The sequence below is a fragment of the Trichosurus vulpecula genome, chromosome 1 (genome assembly GCF_011100635.1).
Source record: "Trichosurus vulpecula isolate mTriVul1 chromosome 1, mTriVul1.pri, whole genome shotgun sequence".
Lineage (NCBI taxonomy): Eukaryota > Metazoa > Chordata > Mammalia > Diprotodontia > Phalangeridae > Trichosurus > Trichosurus vulpecula.
In genome coordinates this window covers 68,625,690-68,642,097 of record NC_050573.1, presented here as the reverse complement: position 1 = coordinate 68,642,097, position 16,408 = coordinate 68,625,690, and the positions used below count along the sequence as shown (strand labels likewise).

Sequence of the window (16,408 nt, the reverse complement as noted above, 5' to 3'; positions counted from 1 at the left end):
AGAGCAGGTGTCAACTTATATCAAGACCTTTCCCACTCTTCCTAGTGGTTAATGCTCTCTCTTTGAAATTAAATTGTATGCGTGTCCGCTCATAAGACGCTGATCTTTGAAGGCTGGGTCTTCCACCCCAGTGCCCTGGCAAAATGCCGTATAACAAAAAAGGGACTTCAGTAATGTTTTTTTAATAGAATTGAAAAATAAGAAGTAGCAGGATCGTTATTATTTATAAAGTATCCTGTACTTTTCCTCCTCAATGCACTCTCTGGTCTAGGTAGATTCTCTCAGGTATCATTTTCTCTCATTTTGCCAACGCTAGGATGAAACTCATGGACGTTTTTGGCACAAGGTCACAACTTTCTGGAATCTTATTCAAAGCAGGTCAGTCTGTAAGGCAGAACACCTTACCTTTAGTGTAAAGGAGTGAAAAGGAATTTTGGAGATGCCGGGGATCGAACCCGGGGCCTCATACATGCGAAGCATGCGCTCTACCACTGAGCTACATCCCCTCCATATGAAAGTCTGAAGTTCAAGTCAAAAAGAGGAAATGAAAGGGGTGGTGGGGGGAGGAGTTGGGAGGCCGGATGTAGTTTAATCTTTTTGATCATTACCAAAAAAAAAAAATTCCCGTCTGAGGCTGTTCCCATTTTTATAAATTCGAAGTCTCAATGCTGAAAAGGATTTCAAGGTCCATCTTAGCGAACACATACCAGAACAAAAATTCTCTCTACAACATCAACGCTTGGGCATCTAGTCTTTGTTTGAAGACCTTCAGTAAGGGGGAAATCTGCAATAATTGGTCATGCAAACCATTTCATTTCTGTTCATCTCTCATTGTGAGGAATTCTCGTGTCAGCCACGGATCCACTATCTTCTGCCAGCACTGGAACTAGAATCATGTAAATCTCTGTCCAAAGCAAACGGTCTAAAGAATCCATTAAATTGCATTCTTCATTGTCCTTGATATGATTAAATTTTGAAAACGTGATGCAGATTTTCTTGAGTAAGGAAACCGGTGTAATACACTATGCTATTTTATAATATACATAATTGCCAAATAAGTTTTTAAGAAGCCGCAAAACTTCCTTTCTTGAGGATTCTTGACTAGAATCATTCTCCTAAAGGCCAATGTGTGCTGAAAAACGTATTCCATATAACACATATCTTGCTTCATATTTACAATAATCTCAGCTCAAAGAATTATAAATTGAGCGCCCTGAACTCCTTAGTTATTTCTCCAGTTCATCTCCATTAAACACCATTGAGAAGCAAAGGAGTGTTAATCACATTTCATTTCTAAGAAGAGCAGTGGTAATAACACATTTACATAGTGCTTCAAGGTTTACAAATCACATTCTTTTTTCTTTCTTTAAAAAAAAAGCCTTTTAGATAGATAGAACAGATAGTATTCTCTCCACTTTACAGATAAGGAAACCGAGGATCAGAAAGTTTAATCACAGGGTAAGTACCAGAGACTAAAACTAGCTAATGTTTAGTGTAAAAAAAGAACAATTTCCAAATTGACAGTTTTTTTTTTGTTTTTTTTTTTTAAAGAGCAATTACAAAATCGTTTCAGAAGGGATTCTTGTTCAGGTAAGCATTGTAATAGTGTTCGAAGTAACTTTCAACTCTAACATTTTCTAAGTGAATGAAATAGAAAGGAAAGGGCATGTAAAAGGGCACAGTGCTTCTTAAGTCCACACCAATATGGCAGGCAACATACCTTATTTTCTTCATTAAAGCAGGGATCTACAGTTTTTTTTATAGCTACAAAACATTGAGAAGTCAATTTGAAAATCAACAAAACTACAGTAAATCCAAGTGACCCAAAATTGTTTTTGACCACATCCTTTCCCTAATTAATATGAACTAATTTAAATCACCTAGAAGACAGGTTGTCCCCTCACAACCCCCACCCCCAAATAACTAAGTCAAAGACAAATTAAGTTCCTCTTGAGCCGAGAGGTGAATTATTAACTTTGCCCTCAACAGTAATGAAGACATGAATACATCTAAACACCCATTAATCTATCAATAGACAAATCTCTAAAATGAGATTATAGATTCATGGCTAGAGAGGACCTTTAAGATAATTGGCTCCAACACCCTTATTTTACCAAAGAGAAAAATGCTTAAGGTCCCAAAGACAGTAAATAGCTGAATAGGATTGAGAGAGACCGTAGGTCCTCTGACCACAAATACCATGCTTTCCACCATATCAGAATGTCTCTTGACAGTCTTTGAAAACAAATAAGCACATAACTACACGCTGGAAAAACAGCATCTGTTATAGGTTATAGACTTAGCTAGATTTAGTCAAAAAAGCGGTCTATGTTTGAATCAATACAGTATTTACTGAGCACCTACTATGTGCAAGGAACCATGCTAGGCATTATGGCAGAATAAAAAGAAGAAGAGGTAATTGTTCTTGCACTCAAGAGAGTTATGATCTACCAGGGACATAAGACAAATATCCAAATAGCTAGAATTTAGGAAGAATGTAATAAATGGCACATAATACAAAGCACCATGTGACTTCAAAGGATGTCAGTCAATTGTTAACAAACATTTATTAACCATGTAATATGTGCAAAAAAGCACTGTGTTAAGGTCTGGGAATGCAAACAGAGCAACAAGAAAGACAGTCTGTATTCTCACTGAGATTACATTCTGAGAGAGGGAGATAGCATAGAAAAGGAGGTCTAAAAGGGGTGAGGGATACCCTGCCCAGAAGCATGATGGAGAAGTCGTGCTGAAAAATGATGAGATGGCTGGCCTGAGCGTCCACCTTTCACAGATGTTCTGGTAGGAGTCATACAATCAGAGGGTGGGAGCTAGAGGCATGGGGGGAAAGGAAGGGAAAAAACATTTATTAAACACCTACTGTGTACTAGGTACTGTGATAACACCTTTAAAATGTCATTTTAATTAATCCATATATTGTGAATGTACTTTTGAGGTATAAATTTCCGGGGCTGAAGTGATCTCTCAGAATGGAGAGATTCTGTGACATGATGAAGTCCAGAGTTCAGCCTGGTGAAAATTAATGATATGAGGGAAGAAAGAATAATACATCTCCTCCTAAGAAAGGCAATCAGAGTAATTTTAATCCATCTGTTCACAAAAGAAGAATTAAAGAATGAATAAGACTCCTGCTTATTGTGAATGAGATGATGATAATGGATGAGAGAGAAAGGCATTTTTAGATCAATCAATCAATCAATAGACATTTATTAAGTGCCTGCTGTGTGCCAGGCACTCTGTTAAACTCTAGGGATTCAAGAAGAGGCAAAAGACAGTCCCTGCCCTTAAGGAGCTGACAATCTAATGGCGGAAACAACACGAGCAAACATATACAAAGCAAACTGTATACGGCACAAATAGAAAGTAATTAAAAGAGGAAAGGTACTGCAGTTAAGAGGAGTTAGGGCCAAATGGATAGAGTGCCAAGCTTGGAGTCAGAAGACTCATCTTCCTGAATTGAAATCTGACCTCAGACCCTTCCTAGCTGCGTGACTCTGAGCAAGTCCCTAACCTTGTTTGCCTCAATTTCCTCATCTGTAAAATGAGCTAGAGAAAGAAATGGCAAATGATTCCAGTATCTTTGCCAAGAAGATCCCGAAAGGGGTCACAAAGATTCAGACACAACTGAAAACAACTAAAAAAAAAACAGACTGTGGGATTTTAGTTGGGACTTAAAGGAAGCCAAGGAGGTCAGTAGTCAGAATAGAGGAGGGTATGAGTTCCAGACATCTCTCAGTTCCGGTTGAGAGATGGAGTGTCATGTTTGTGGAACAGCTAGGAGGCTAGCGTCACTGGATTGAGGAGTATGTGTTTGGGGAATAAGGTGTAAGAAAACTGGAAAAATAGGAGAGGGCTTTGAACTCCAAATAGAGCACTTTGTATTTGCTGCTGGAGGCAATAGGAAGCCACTGGAGTTTATTGAATAGTCATGTATGACATGACTGGACCTGTGTTTTAGGAAAATTACTTTAGTGGCTGAATGGAAGATGGATTGAAGTGGGAAGTGACTGGTGACAGGCAGACCCACCAACAGACTATTTCTGTAATCAAGGCCTGAGGTGATGAGAGTTTGCACTAATGGTGACAGTCTCAGAGGAGAGAAGGGGTGTATTGGAGAGATGTTGCAAAGGTAAAATTGACAGGCCTTGGCACAGCTTGGATGCGGAGGAATCCAGGATGACCCCTAGATTGAGAGCCTATGTGACTGGGAGGATAGTGTTGCCTTCTATAGTAGTAGGAAAGGTGGGGGCAAGAGGAGGAGAGGGATCAAACTCCGTAATTGTCTTAATTAATGGTCAACTTTGATTGATGTAATCATTTCCCCAATTCAACAACACATTGGATTTTTTTTTTAAATTTAATCCTGTACTTGGTGCTCCAGGTCCTCTGCCCCCTGTCCTCTCCTAATATCCCTAACAGACATAGACGGAAAAGGGCTATCAGAACTAGAAAGGACAGTAATGACCATAACATGCAGTATCTTCATTGTACATCTATGGACGTCCTATCTGGTAAAGGTATAGAAGGCTTGAAAGAAGGGACTTCCTAATTTACTTCAATAACGTTTATTTTATCCTTACCGTGAGTAATCTGAATCATAAATAGCAATTTTTACAAGTAGAGGAAAAGATGGGGGTAGGCAGAGATGGGAAGTTCACCTGGTGATACAACTATGAAGGATTATATATCTCTCTCCCTCTCCTACTCCCTCTCTCCTTCCTTCCCTCCCGCCATAAGACATTTATATTTTACATGGTTAAATTGAGGAAAGAACCAATGGACTTTTTTCCCAGGAGGGTAGCACCTCGAAAGAATTAGAAACTGGACTTGTGATTTCATTAACATATTGAACTCCCAGGAGACTAAACTTAAACTCTTAAGAGTTTCCTAAGGTACTAAAGATGTTAAGTTACTTCTCCAGCATCAGACAGACAGTTTAAATACCCCCCAATAAAAGAAATTCTGTCATCTATTGCTACCACTGGAAGACTGAGACAAGGGCTCCGCTCAACTAATTTATCCAAATGCTAGGAAGGAGAAAGGAAGAAGGGGTCTCCTCTTTATCTTGGGAAATTAAATCAGTCAGTCAGGTTAAGTCCACAAGCATTTATGAGTCTCCTACCATGTGCTTGGAAAAATGCCAAGAGCTGACAAAAGCATTGGTATTCCTGACTGACTTTCAATTTTTTCAAAATGGAAATCTCACCTCTCTTCCTACAGTAAATCTCTCTGTGGCTCGGTTAAGGTCCAAAAGACTAAAAGTCATATTCTAAAATAGTTTGCTTCCAAGCTATTGTATCTTACGTAGCTTTGCATCTGGGCTTATTTGTTTGGAAAACAATATTTTAGTATTAAGCTTGTGCATAGTTACGTTCCTTGAGAGCAGGGACTGGCTTTTGCCTTTCCCCAGAGTTCAGCACAGTACCTGACACATGGTAAGCGCTCAATAAATACTTCTTAACTTGACAGTATTTGATATTTTCAAGTGTGTGCACACTCCTTTACTCTTCCGAGAGTCGAGGGTTTTGCCAACATTTCTTTCTGACGGTGACTGATTCCCCTCCCTACCCCGATCCCCCACTTCGAAAAAGAAAAAAGATAAATATCAGCATTCGAGATTTCTTTCATTGATGTGTAAATTTCTGGTTCTACCTTTCTAGACACAGAGATGTAGATATTACGGTTGATTTCTAGGACAGAAAAGCATCTTGCCCTCTCTGAGGCTCGAACTCAGGACCTTCAGATTATGAGACTGACGCGCTGCCTACTGCGCTAAGAAGGCAACTGGAAGGCATTTCTTACTTCAAATTAAAGAAGGAAGAAGCCATGTAAAATTTTAAACAATTTTGTAACTTCTGTATCCGCAAAGAGGTATACACTGAGAAATTGTCATTTTCTATTTGTTCTGAGAGATACTTACTGAGACCTAAATAAATCATAAAGGACTTTTTTTTATCAAACTAAAAAACTAAAACATAATTATAATTATTTTTAATGAGCAAACTTGCCTTAAATACAAAAAATAATGAGACATAATGCAGCAATTTTTAGTTATTAGTATATTCCCCGGGCACTAGCTCAACCACCATTTCCCCAAATACCCTGATGGAGACTGCTCTGTCGCTGAACTCATGAAGCTTGAAAACAGCAATGCTTCCAGTGCAGTGACCTCAGAGCCATCAGGCTGGAAAGATGGAAATGCAGCTGCCGAAGACCCAGAAAATGAAGTTCTTGGCACCAAAATCCTTGGGATTATCAACATCAGAAACAGATATGATTTTATCAGTGGAAATGACATGTTTCATCCAGAGTTATGAAGTGTTACATACTATGCCATTCATATAGCCATAAAGCGGTATGAATGATATCATTTAATGTGTGTTATTGTAAGGGAATGTACTCTAGGAGAATTATTGGGCAGTCATGGTTAAGTAAAAACAAAATGCTCATTTCTTACAGCTCAAGAATATTCCTTGTTCAGCCATTCCCCATTTGATGCCACCTCAAAACAGAGTTGCTCTATTTTTGTATATACACATCCTTTTAATGCCTCACTTTATTTAAAATGCTAAGAAAATTATTTGCAAAGATTATTTTCCAAAAATGTTGGGAGAGGGAAATGGAGGGGAGGAGGATTGTCCATAACATAAAGAATGAAAAACGCTGGCCTGAGCTTTATATAGATACAGGAAAACGCTGGCTGGCTTGAGGAAACAGAAGACTTCCTCCCTTAAATAGCTGATTCTAATCTAGAGGAAGAGAGAAGTAAGTCTCTAGGTAACTTTTACCATTCTGATAGTTCTTTGATTATCATAGTTCAAATCTGCACATCCAACTCAGAAAACTGCACAGCCTTCACATAGAAGAGACCCTACACTGATTTTAAAAAGGACACCTACTGTATAAGAAAAAATGGCAAGAAGAGTAATAGGAGTAAAAAAACAGTGGGTGCCCATAAATTCTAGTCAAAACAGCAGCGCCTAGACAGGGACTTGAACCCTGGACCCTCAGATTAAAAGTCTGATGCTCTACCGACTGAGCTACCCAGGCTCCTGGGACACACCATTTTTGCCCCCATAGATAATGGGTGAGAAGAGTAAATTAAATTCTAGCTTATACAGGTCAGCTAAACTTGAGGTAACAGTAAAATGTACAAATTGATATCTTCAACGACGATCCTTTTTTTTTTTTTAGGACTTTAAAGGATAAAAATGGAAGGAGGATCAGAAGCAAAAGAAAATATCAGATGTTGAAAGAGTTGTGTGAAGGCAGGTGTATTAGTAGTGCACTGTTAATAAAGCTATGCATTGGTAGAGACAGCTATTCTGGAAAACCACTTGGAAATATGACCCAGATAGTTACTCAAATTTGGCCCAGCAATACCTGTACTAGGCTCATACCTGAAAGGGCAAAAGATTCATGTGTCCAAAAAATATTTTTAGCAGCTCTATTTGTGGTTGCAAAGATCTGGAAGCTAAGGTGGTGCCTATCAATTGGGTGATGACCGAAGAAATTATGGTATAGCTATATAATGGAATACTATTGCAGTGTAAGAAATGGCCAAAAGGATGATTTCAGAGAAACCTGGGAAGATCTGTTTGAGTGAAAGTACCAGATCTGGGAGAACAATTTATAGTATAACGACACTGTAAAAATAACAGCTTTGAAAGACTGAGTAACTCTAGTCTAATCAGTACAATCACCTGCCATGATACTAGTGTCCTGAGGATGGAATATTTCCTGGTAGAAAGGTGGGGGACTAAATATGCAGAATATGACACATTTTTGGATGTAGACAATGCAAAGATTTGTTTCCTTGACTATGAATATTTGTTAAAAGGGTTTTGTTTTGCTTTTGGAGTGAGTCTGGGGAGAGAAGGAGGGAAAGAAACTAAATCTTTGTTAATTGAAGAAAGTAAAATTTGATTTAAAAAATTTAAATAGAAAATATTTGTAAAAATCATTATAGCAAACAGTTTGCTGCAGTAGGGACGGTAGAATCACCACATTTGGACCCTGATTTCACGGTCTCGGATTACTGATAGAAGTTATGTAGAAGTTAGGCATAATTTCTTAAGGGACAGAGGTTCTTGAGATCTAACTATAATTAATATACCCGTAGCTATCACAGGGTATATACTCAACCAAGGGAGATCGCTAGCTTTGTGTACCAGATGTAGGGAAATCATATATGCATCGCCTGGGTTTGTTTGAATCCTATAATTGTTCGTTGATTCAGTCTGAAGCAACTCCAGGAGTTGCCTAGTGTCGTTGAGTCCCAGATCCACTACAATAAGGTTCCACTGCTCCTTTTGTCTGTGGCCACAACAAAGTGATGAGTTTACAGATCCCTTGGTCTTCTTGATGGTAATTAAATAGACAATTTTTCAAAGAAATCACACGTTTTCCTTAAACAGTCTCCTGGGCCTCAGTGGTAGACCAAAACATTGCTACTTCATCCCCATTTAGGGAAGAAAGACCAGTGAGGCGCCCACAGTCCTTGGTATGATAGCGTTAAACAATCAGGTTCTGTGTCGTTTTCCTTCCTATTCCTAAAACCTTCCCTTAAATTTGGGACGAGCAAATTTGGCCCTTTTAGGAACCAGAAACAGAGAAATCGTTTTAGGAATGAAAACTTTAAAAAAACAAAACAAAACAAAATAAGAGCACTTACCACGCTGAAATAGCTCAGTTGGGAGAGCGTTAGACTGAAGATCTAAAGGTCCCTGGTTCGATCCCGGGTTTCAGCAGGTTTTAGAATTTAGGTCGTTGGCAGCTTTGCAACTCGCTGCTAGTGTATTTGCACATTTCGCTCTTTACCATCACGCAAGTAGGTCAAAATCTTGCTCCTTCTATTTGCTAGCTATTAGTCATGTGCAGTATGGAAAGATAAGAAAGAAAAGCGGTGAGGGGGCCGAAGTACTTTCGGAAAGCTGCTTCATATTCTATCTTGAGATCTCATAGCGTTTATATGCGAGAGATCTACCTTGCTAGTGTCCTTGAGGAAGATGGAAAACCTGAATCTTAAGGAAATATGGAACTGGCAGAAGCTGAAGGGTTGGGGGAAAGGAGAGGGGAAAATAGAAATTCACCGAGATAATTTAAACTACCCGGGGATGGAAAAGCAAGACATTCTAGGATCACTGAGGTATTTGTCCTCTCAATCATGCTTGAGGGCAGGATACAAGGACATATTCCCTTCCACCTCATCCTCACCTTCGCCTCATTCCTCTCTCAGATTATTTCTTGATCCCAAACCCGAACTCCACCTTCTCTGGCCTTACGCAGTAACAGCTCCCTATGTGGTGTACAGAATTTGGGGCCTATTATGCCTCATGACTCTCCCCACCCCCCAGCCCCTTGATGACTCCGCTCTTATTTCCCAAAGAGATATTCTCCAGAGCTGTTGATTTTTTTTTCCAGCCCAGCATATTCATCCACTGTTTCATCTTAGGTCCATAAATTCAATCAGATGGGAATGTTGAGATGCTTGTAGAATGCCCCCACTCCTGCCCACCGTGTACCTTCTCCCCCAGTAATTCCTTGACATATTATGGAGGAAATACTACTTTCTTCCCTCATATAACTATAGAAAAGGTCTGTTCCCCTTCTCTCTCTCTCTCTTTCTCCTTCTCCCTCTCCCTCTATACCTTCCCTTTCTCTTTCTCTCTCCTAATGTAACTAGCTCTTCATTGGCCATGAAGGAATTTAGATATAATGGGAACCACCTCAAGACACTGTAAGATTCTTCACCTTCTGTTCCACTGCTAACTTGGATGGATGGTTTCTCCTATAGCAAATCAATCTATTAATAAACCAAAATTGAGTCCCCCTGAGGATTTGGTAGTTCCCTGAAGTATAGTACAATGACTCTGCCCACTGGAAGGGATTTATGATTCCTGATTCACTGACTGACTTCTAAGAGAGAAGCAGAGGAGAGAGATAGGGTAAATGGAAGTAAGTCATGGATTTTTAATGGCATATGGTAGACATGCCACCACCACCAAAGAAGTGGGTGAAAGCTACTTCCCAAACCTGCTACCTAATTCAAAGCTTTTGTACCCCAGAGACTGTTAAGAGTGGACACTTCTCTCCCTATTAAGCTGAGATCTCATCTTTTTCAGGAGTCACAGAAGTTCTAACTCAAGGGTTCTAAACCTGTCTGTGAACTTGTTCAGAGAGATAGATAGGCAGATGGGTAAGTAGGTAAGTAGATGGTTATATTGATATATCCATATAGATAGGTATATCTTAGACAGCTCTATATATTTTGATAAATGTATTTCAAGATTAATAGCTGCTTTTGGAATCTGATGTATTTTATGCAAATAAAAACATTATTCTGAGAAAGAGTCCATAAATTCACCAGACTATGAAAAAGATGAACGACATAGCCCATGTATCTTGTTATCTTGATGTTTTATCACAGACAAATCTGTATGGTTTTACCAATCAATATTGTACTTGCTTGATGAATATGTTTCTTTGCTTTCCTGGACTGTCTTTTGGGTAATAAGAATATGGTGGGCTTTTCTTGATTAATGGTTGTTGGGGGGGGGGAAGAGGAATGTTGTAAAAGGAGATATCTCAGGCCTCCCTTTTGCAAGTCAACATGAATCTTGTAAATACCAAAGGCCTCTTTCTTTTGACTTTTTATATTTTTGCTTTCCTGTTTTAGGTGGATAAGATTGAAGAAAGTTAAGCTTACTTTGTCAGCTTTGAAAGGTAGGGAGATTAAGCTGCCATGAGTCTGGGAGCCAGTATTTACATAAGGATTTTCCAGGATGCCAGATGGCATCAATGGATCAATGGATCATTAAATGGCCTGATTGACTCATCCCAACAGTAGCAGAGATATGGAACCATCCTTATCCAACCAACCATACTGCAGTTGGAAGTGAATGTATAATTCAACTGGGAAGATAAGGTAGAAATAAATTGGTCACAGATCACCTTTGTTGCGGTGGTTGTTCAGTCATTTTCAGTCATGTCAGACACTTCATGACCCCATTTGGGGTTCTCTTGGCACAAATACTGGAGTGGTTTGCCTTTTCCTTCTCCAACTCATCTTACAGAAGAGGAAACTGAGGCAAACAGGGTTAAGTGACTTGCCCAGGATCCCACAGCTAGTATGTGTCTGAAGTCATATTTGAACTCAGATCACCTACCCTATTATTAAATGTACATATTTTATGATCATTCAGGACAGATATTATTTCATTTTTCTCTTTGCATTCTCAGAATCTAGCAAAATTTATGGAACATAATATATGCTTAGTAAATCCTTGTTGATTGATTGGGGGTGGGAAGGAGTTTGGGATCCAATGCTATCATAGAATCTAATATTTTGGGCAGAAAGGGAGTTTCCTTGGCTATCTCTGAAGTCTTGAGAATTGCCTTCAATGTAACCTTAAATTCAAGAGTTGGGAGAGCTGACCTTCAAGAGAAGGGAAATTCTCATGTCTCTTGGAAAGAAAAGAAAATTGCCCATCTACCATCATCCTCATCCATCTAGAGGATCGGTAGGGAGTAAAGACATGACTTGCAATAACAGAAGATTTGCACATTTCTCTCCCAAATTATAGCAGATTATTGGGGAGAGAATAACTGATTGGAAGGGGTGGCCTATGCAGAAGTTCCAGAGTTCATTTCCCTTTCTGAAGTTGGAAGTTGGAGACTCAAACCACACAATATTACCGTCTTACTAAAATCATACAGGACCCTGAGGAGAGAAGTATTTCACTAGAAGGACAAGGTGTTGCCCTTGGCAGCCCCACATTGAAACTGATTCTCAGAGGAGTACGATTGAAAGGTCATTAGGGCTCTGGTGGAAAAGTAGGATTCACTAAATATTTTAAATGCACATAAACTTCTGTGAGTCCCTTCTGCCTCTTCTACATTGTTTATACAATTCATCAGCTCCTTTGTGCCCTCTGCAGTTTTAAGGGGTGAAATGAAGGCTGTCCTGCACCTAATGTGCCTTTATTACTTTGAATGCTTTGTTGAGAGGTAGAGTGCCAGTTACCCACATTTATGGAAACCTGGACAAGAAGTACACATAAACTACATTCAGTGATTTCCCAGAGTAAACACTGATTGAGGGCATAAAGAATGAAAGAAATAGTGAACTTTTGTGTAGATAAAGAGAATGGACCCAGTCTGAGTATCATATTGGACCTAGGGATGGAGCTACAAAATATCACACTCCAGAAGCAGTACCCCAACCCAAAAGATACGAGTGCAAGGACTGGGGCATATCCTGACTGTCGTTCTCCTTGTTTAGGGGGAAATCTTAAATTATAGGAAGCAGAGAACACTTGTCCCCCAAGAGATAATTGGAAAAGCACACAAGGAATTGAGGAACAAAGACAATCACCCCCTACCTTAATTTAGAATCCCACAACATGGCTAAGGTATTCATGGTATACTGCTGAATTGAAGCAAACCAAGAATTCAAAGGCATGAAACTTGCTTTTATTTCCAACTTGAAAAGATCACTGTATTTTTCATTGTTTCAGACTGTGGAAGTGAGAGTGACTGATCATGCCACCTACCCTTTTGAAGGGAGGAATATATATTGCCTTGCGATGGTAGTCGATTAAACACCTATCAGTCCAGCAGAACCTCCTGGATCACTAAGCAACCTCTTCTGCAACTATGCACTATCTACTCTGTTCTAGGCATAACCAATTACAGATAATGATTCCCAAAGCCCCTCTCTAATCCCAGATGCTTTTCCCGAGAATTCTATTCCTCTTCCCTGGCTAGCAAGAGGAGGGAGGAAACGAGGCTGAGTAATTTATAGGCACCGAACTCCGTCTGCTCAAAGAAACTTGCCTCTAAATCAACCTTCCCTGGAAGTGACACTATAAAACATGAAGCCTGGAAGGAGATTAGGGACTGATATAGGCTCCTACCATCACTCCAGCTAACTTCACGTAATTTTAAATGTCCTTTAGTCCCTGGAGACGAAAAAAACAACAACTCCGTTTCATCTCGTTTTTATACTTGCTTTCTTTGGGGCATTCTCCGATGTCATCTCCTTTGGAAAGCCTTTAAGGATCCTGCGAGTGGCTAGCGCTGCTTCCCTCCTCAAATTATAGTGGATTGACATCCACGCCCCCAACAACACCCTTCCTAGTAGAAAGTACGTTTCTAGCGCTCTTGGTTCCTCCTTATACCTAGCGCCTGACTGGTGCCTAATAAAATGCTTTCTAAATTGAATAGTTGGATTCCATCTCCTCACTTCTTATCCTGGTGCCAGCTCATTCTGGCTTTTAAACACCTTCCTGGACCCTGTCTGGTGTCACCTGCCCCAGTCCAGCCTAAGAGGTTTGAGGGCTAATGAAGATTCTCTTAATCGTGGTCAATCACCCTGGAAGCTTTCCCTGCGCTCCTTCGAAGCCCGAGCCCTGTTTAAACGGGTCACACCAAACTGGCAGGCAGGAGGAGACTGCTGCGCCTCTACCTGTGAGACTTCTTCTCAGCCGGGCTGATTTCCTCCAGCGCTTCTCTCCAGGTTCTTCCGAGAATTGCGGATCCTAAACTGCCGTAGGACGTCCTAACGAGACTTGGGGGCAGAGTGAGTGAGTGTTCACTCTGCTCCCGGAGATCCCAGTGTCTTACGTGAGTATAACGGGCAGAAGCCGCTCCCAAGCTGCATGTAGGGTCAGTTCCCAGACTGAATACTGCACAGTGTTGTGTTTTTGTCCCTCTGCGTCCGGCGCCAAGGGCTGTCCTGGGATTTTGGAATGCTTAAGTTCCTTCCAAGAGCCCCTGAAGCGCCAGGTCCTCCTGGGGCTGGGAAAGAGGGGGATGGGGGGGGGGGGGGGCAGCGGCGGAATGAAGTCAGAGATATTGGTTGTTAAAAAAAAAAAAAAGGCTTTGTGTGACCGGGGCTGCCTGCAGGAATCTGCCCCTTCGCGGGGTAGCAATTGTGTGCCGTTTATTGTGCCTGTGGTTCTTAAGGCATCTGTTGTTTGCGGGGTAAAATGCAAGTTCCTTGAGGGTAGAGATTTTTTGATTTTGTGGTTTAAACGCCGAGAAGCTAATTGATAGCGTAGACAATCAATGAGTGTTGATTAATTGGATAGATAGATGAATGGATGGAAGGAAGGAGATATCTGAAAAGACTTAAAATAAGAGAAAGGGCTTACTTCTTCAAGAGAAATAGAAAAAGAGGGAGAAACTTAAGAAGGAAAAAGACCCAATACATACAATAGACAGGTTGAGAAGGCTGCTTGTGTGTTTCCCTGGTGGTCTAGTGGCTAGGATTCGGCGCTTTCACCGCCGCGGCCCGGGTTCGATTCCCGGTCAGGGAAGTTACGGTTTTGTACTCTCACCTTAACTTCATTAGCTACATACCTACTCGGCTTTCTTTTTGCCTTAACTCTTAACCTAGCCTTTAATCACCAAATGGGTGTTGCCTCGGACAAAATGAGATGTGGGAGAGATCTTAGCTTAAAAAGGGGCCAGGGTCTCACGCTACATCCGGCGTTATCTCCCGTCGCCCTGACCTATGTCTTGCCACTGGATTCCGATGACAGTGGAGGAGAGGAGGCTCGTGACTTTGCACAACCGTGCCTTACTTAAATCCAGTTCACTTGCAAGTCAGAAAGAACAGCACTCTCCTGAAGTCATTGGTCCTTTTACAGAATGAAGGACAAACAACAACAATGTAACCAAGACCCCACCTAAGACAAAATTTACTCCACCCCAGTTATGGATTTAAAATATTTCACATATTGTCTAGAACGCTTGGTTTACTAGTTTATTTTGCTCAACTGCTTCTCATCCCCCTTTTAAAAAAAACTAATTTCTCGCAATAGGTAACTCACTAGATAAGGAAGGGAGGAGGAACGTATTCAAAAATAAATGTGACGTGCGAGGGAGGGCAACATTAACATTTTTCTTTTCTTTCTTTCCTTTTTTTTTTTTAAAGGATATAGGAATTTCCCCCTCCGCTGGCTGCGTATCCCTTATTCTATTAGCGTCTGCCGTCCGCCTTCTGCACACACCACATCAGGAGTGAGGAAACTGCGACGAAGCGGTGGGAAATGTCAGTGGAAAGAACCAAGATGCCAGAAAGCAAGGCATGCTGAGCTTGTCTTCCCATTTATTTCCCAAAAAGTAAAAAGGTAGATCCTTCACAAAACAGTTCCTGTTTTTAAAAAAAGGAGATGGCATTTACTGTCGTCCGAGGGAAGTGTCTTTAAGAGATAAAGGAAAATAAACTATTGAAGAAAACCATTTCAGGGAGGACTCAGACTTTTCAGTCCACAGACAAATGCGTAAACGATTTCCGGCCGGGACACTTGGCGAGGTTCACTGTCTACACCACCAGGAACAATTGTTGGTTCCGGCTCAAAGCAAGATCAGCACCGCAGTGAAACCGGGGGAGCGTGGGAGGCCAGATTTGAAGCTTTCAAGTGGTCTGCTTCCAAAGGTTAGCGGGAGAAAGGATGCCTCCGACCGAGGATCCCAAAAGCCATTCCTCCTTTGGAAGTTTGTGATGGCTACCCTAGAATGCTGTCGTTAGGGCTCCTGAATGTTTCCAAGATTAACTTCCCTGACAGAGAACTCGATTCTCCCGGGAGTGGGCGTGCAATTCAGCAGTCGATCAAGAAGCTTTTAGGTCAGAAACTAGGCAAGAGTTTAGAAGAGGACCAGGGGAGAAACCAAGGTATCACATTTAGGGAGTAGTTTGCTTTGTTTTGTATATTGCTAACTAGGGAAGGAGAGAGAGAGGATGAGAGCCCCTGCGAGGGGCTCTAGCGAGGGTTTTGGAAGGGTGTGTAGCCCAAGTACTCGACTTTGATGTTCCTGCAAATGTCAGGAATTGTTAAACACACCCAGAGCCGGTGCTGAAATACTCTTCCCTCTGTCCTGAAAGAGATCACAGGAGTTAGAGCTAGGAAGGACCGTCTAGTCCAAACTCCTTTTGTTTTGTTCTGTTTTTTTTTAACAATCGCCACCCGTGGCCGTTCGGCTATCAAGTAAATAGCAGAATTCGAATATCAACTCTCATCCTCTTCTCCAGGCCTAAGGTGATTTCCGCTCCACTTCCTTATCGCATCCTGATTCTTCCCACGTCCCCCCACCGTCGTCTTGTCCCCCAGCCCCTCCCCCCCTCCCCCCCCCGCACCCCCGGTCCCTAGCCCCAGAAGCTGAGTCCGCTCGCCTAGGCTAGAACATGAGAAGGACGAGACGAGGCGCTGGGGAAGGCTGGACTTGGAGCGAGCCAGGACACCAGAACTTTTCCAATTTCAAAGCAAGCTATCCGTTAAACTAAGAGATTGGAGCCCCAGGAAATCTCGGCGGGCATCTGCGCCAAAAGGAGAAAGCGAGGCGTGGGCAGCCCAGAGTGTTCCTCGGCGTTTCTGGCCGC

At 41.3% G+C, this 16,408-nt stretch overlaps 5 non-coding genes across 5 annotated transcripts; 2 read left to right on the top strand and 3 right to left on the bottom strand.

Moving 5' to 3' along the window:
* Positions 1-434: 434 nt before the first annotated feature.
* Positions 435-506, bottom strand: TRNAA-CGC. Its single transcript has one exon. It is a non-coding gene; the product is annotated as a tRNA-Ala (tRNA).
* Positions 507-5,730: 5,224 nt separating this feature from the next.
* Positions 5,731-5,803, bottom strand: TRNAM-CAU. The gene has a single exon. It is a non-coding gene; the product is annotated as a tRNA-Met (tRNA).
* Positions 5,804-6,998: 1,195 nt separating this feature from the next.
* TRNAK-UUU lies at positions 6,999-7,071 on the bottom strand. The gene has a single exon. It is a non-coding gene; the product is annotated as a tRNA-Lys (tRNA).
* A 1,627-nt stretch (positions 7,072-8,698) lies between these two features.
* On the top strand, positions 8,699-8,771 carry TRNAF-GAA. Its single transcript has one exon. It is a non-coding gene; the product is annotated as a tRNA-Phe (tRNA).
* Positions 8,772-14,270: 5,499 nt separating this feature from the next.
* On the top strand, positions 14,271-14,342 carry TRNAE-UUC. The gene has a single exon. It is a non-coding gene; the product is annotated as a tRNA-Glu (tRNA).
* The last annotated feature ends 2,066 nt before the right edge of the window (positions 14,343-16,408 follow it).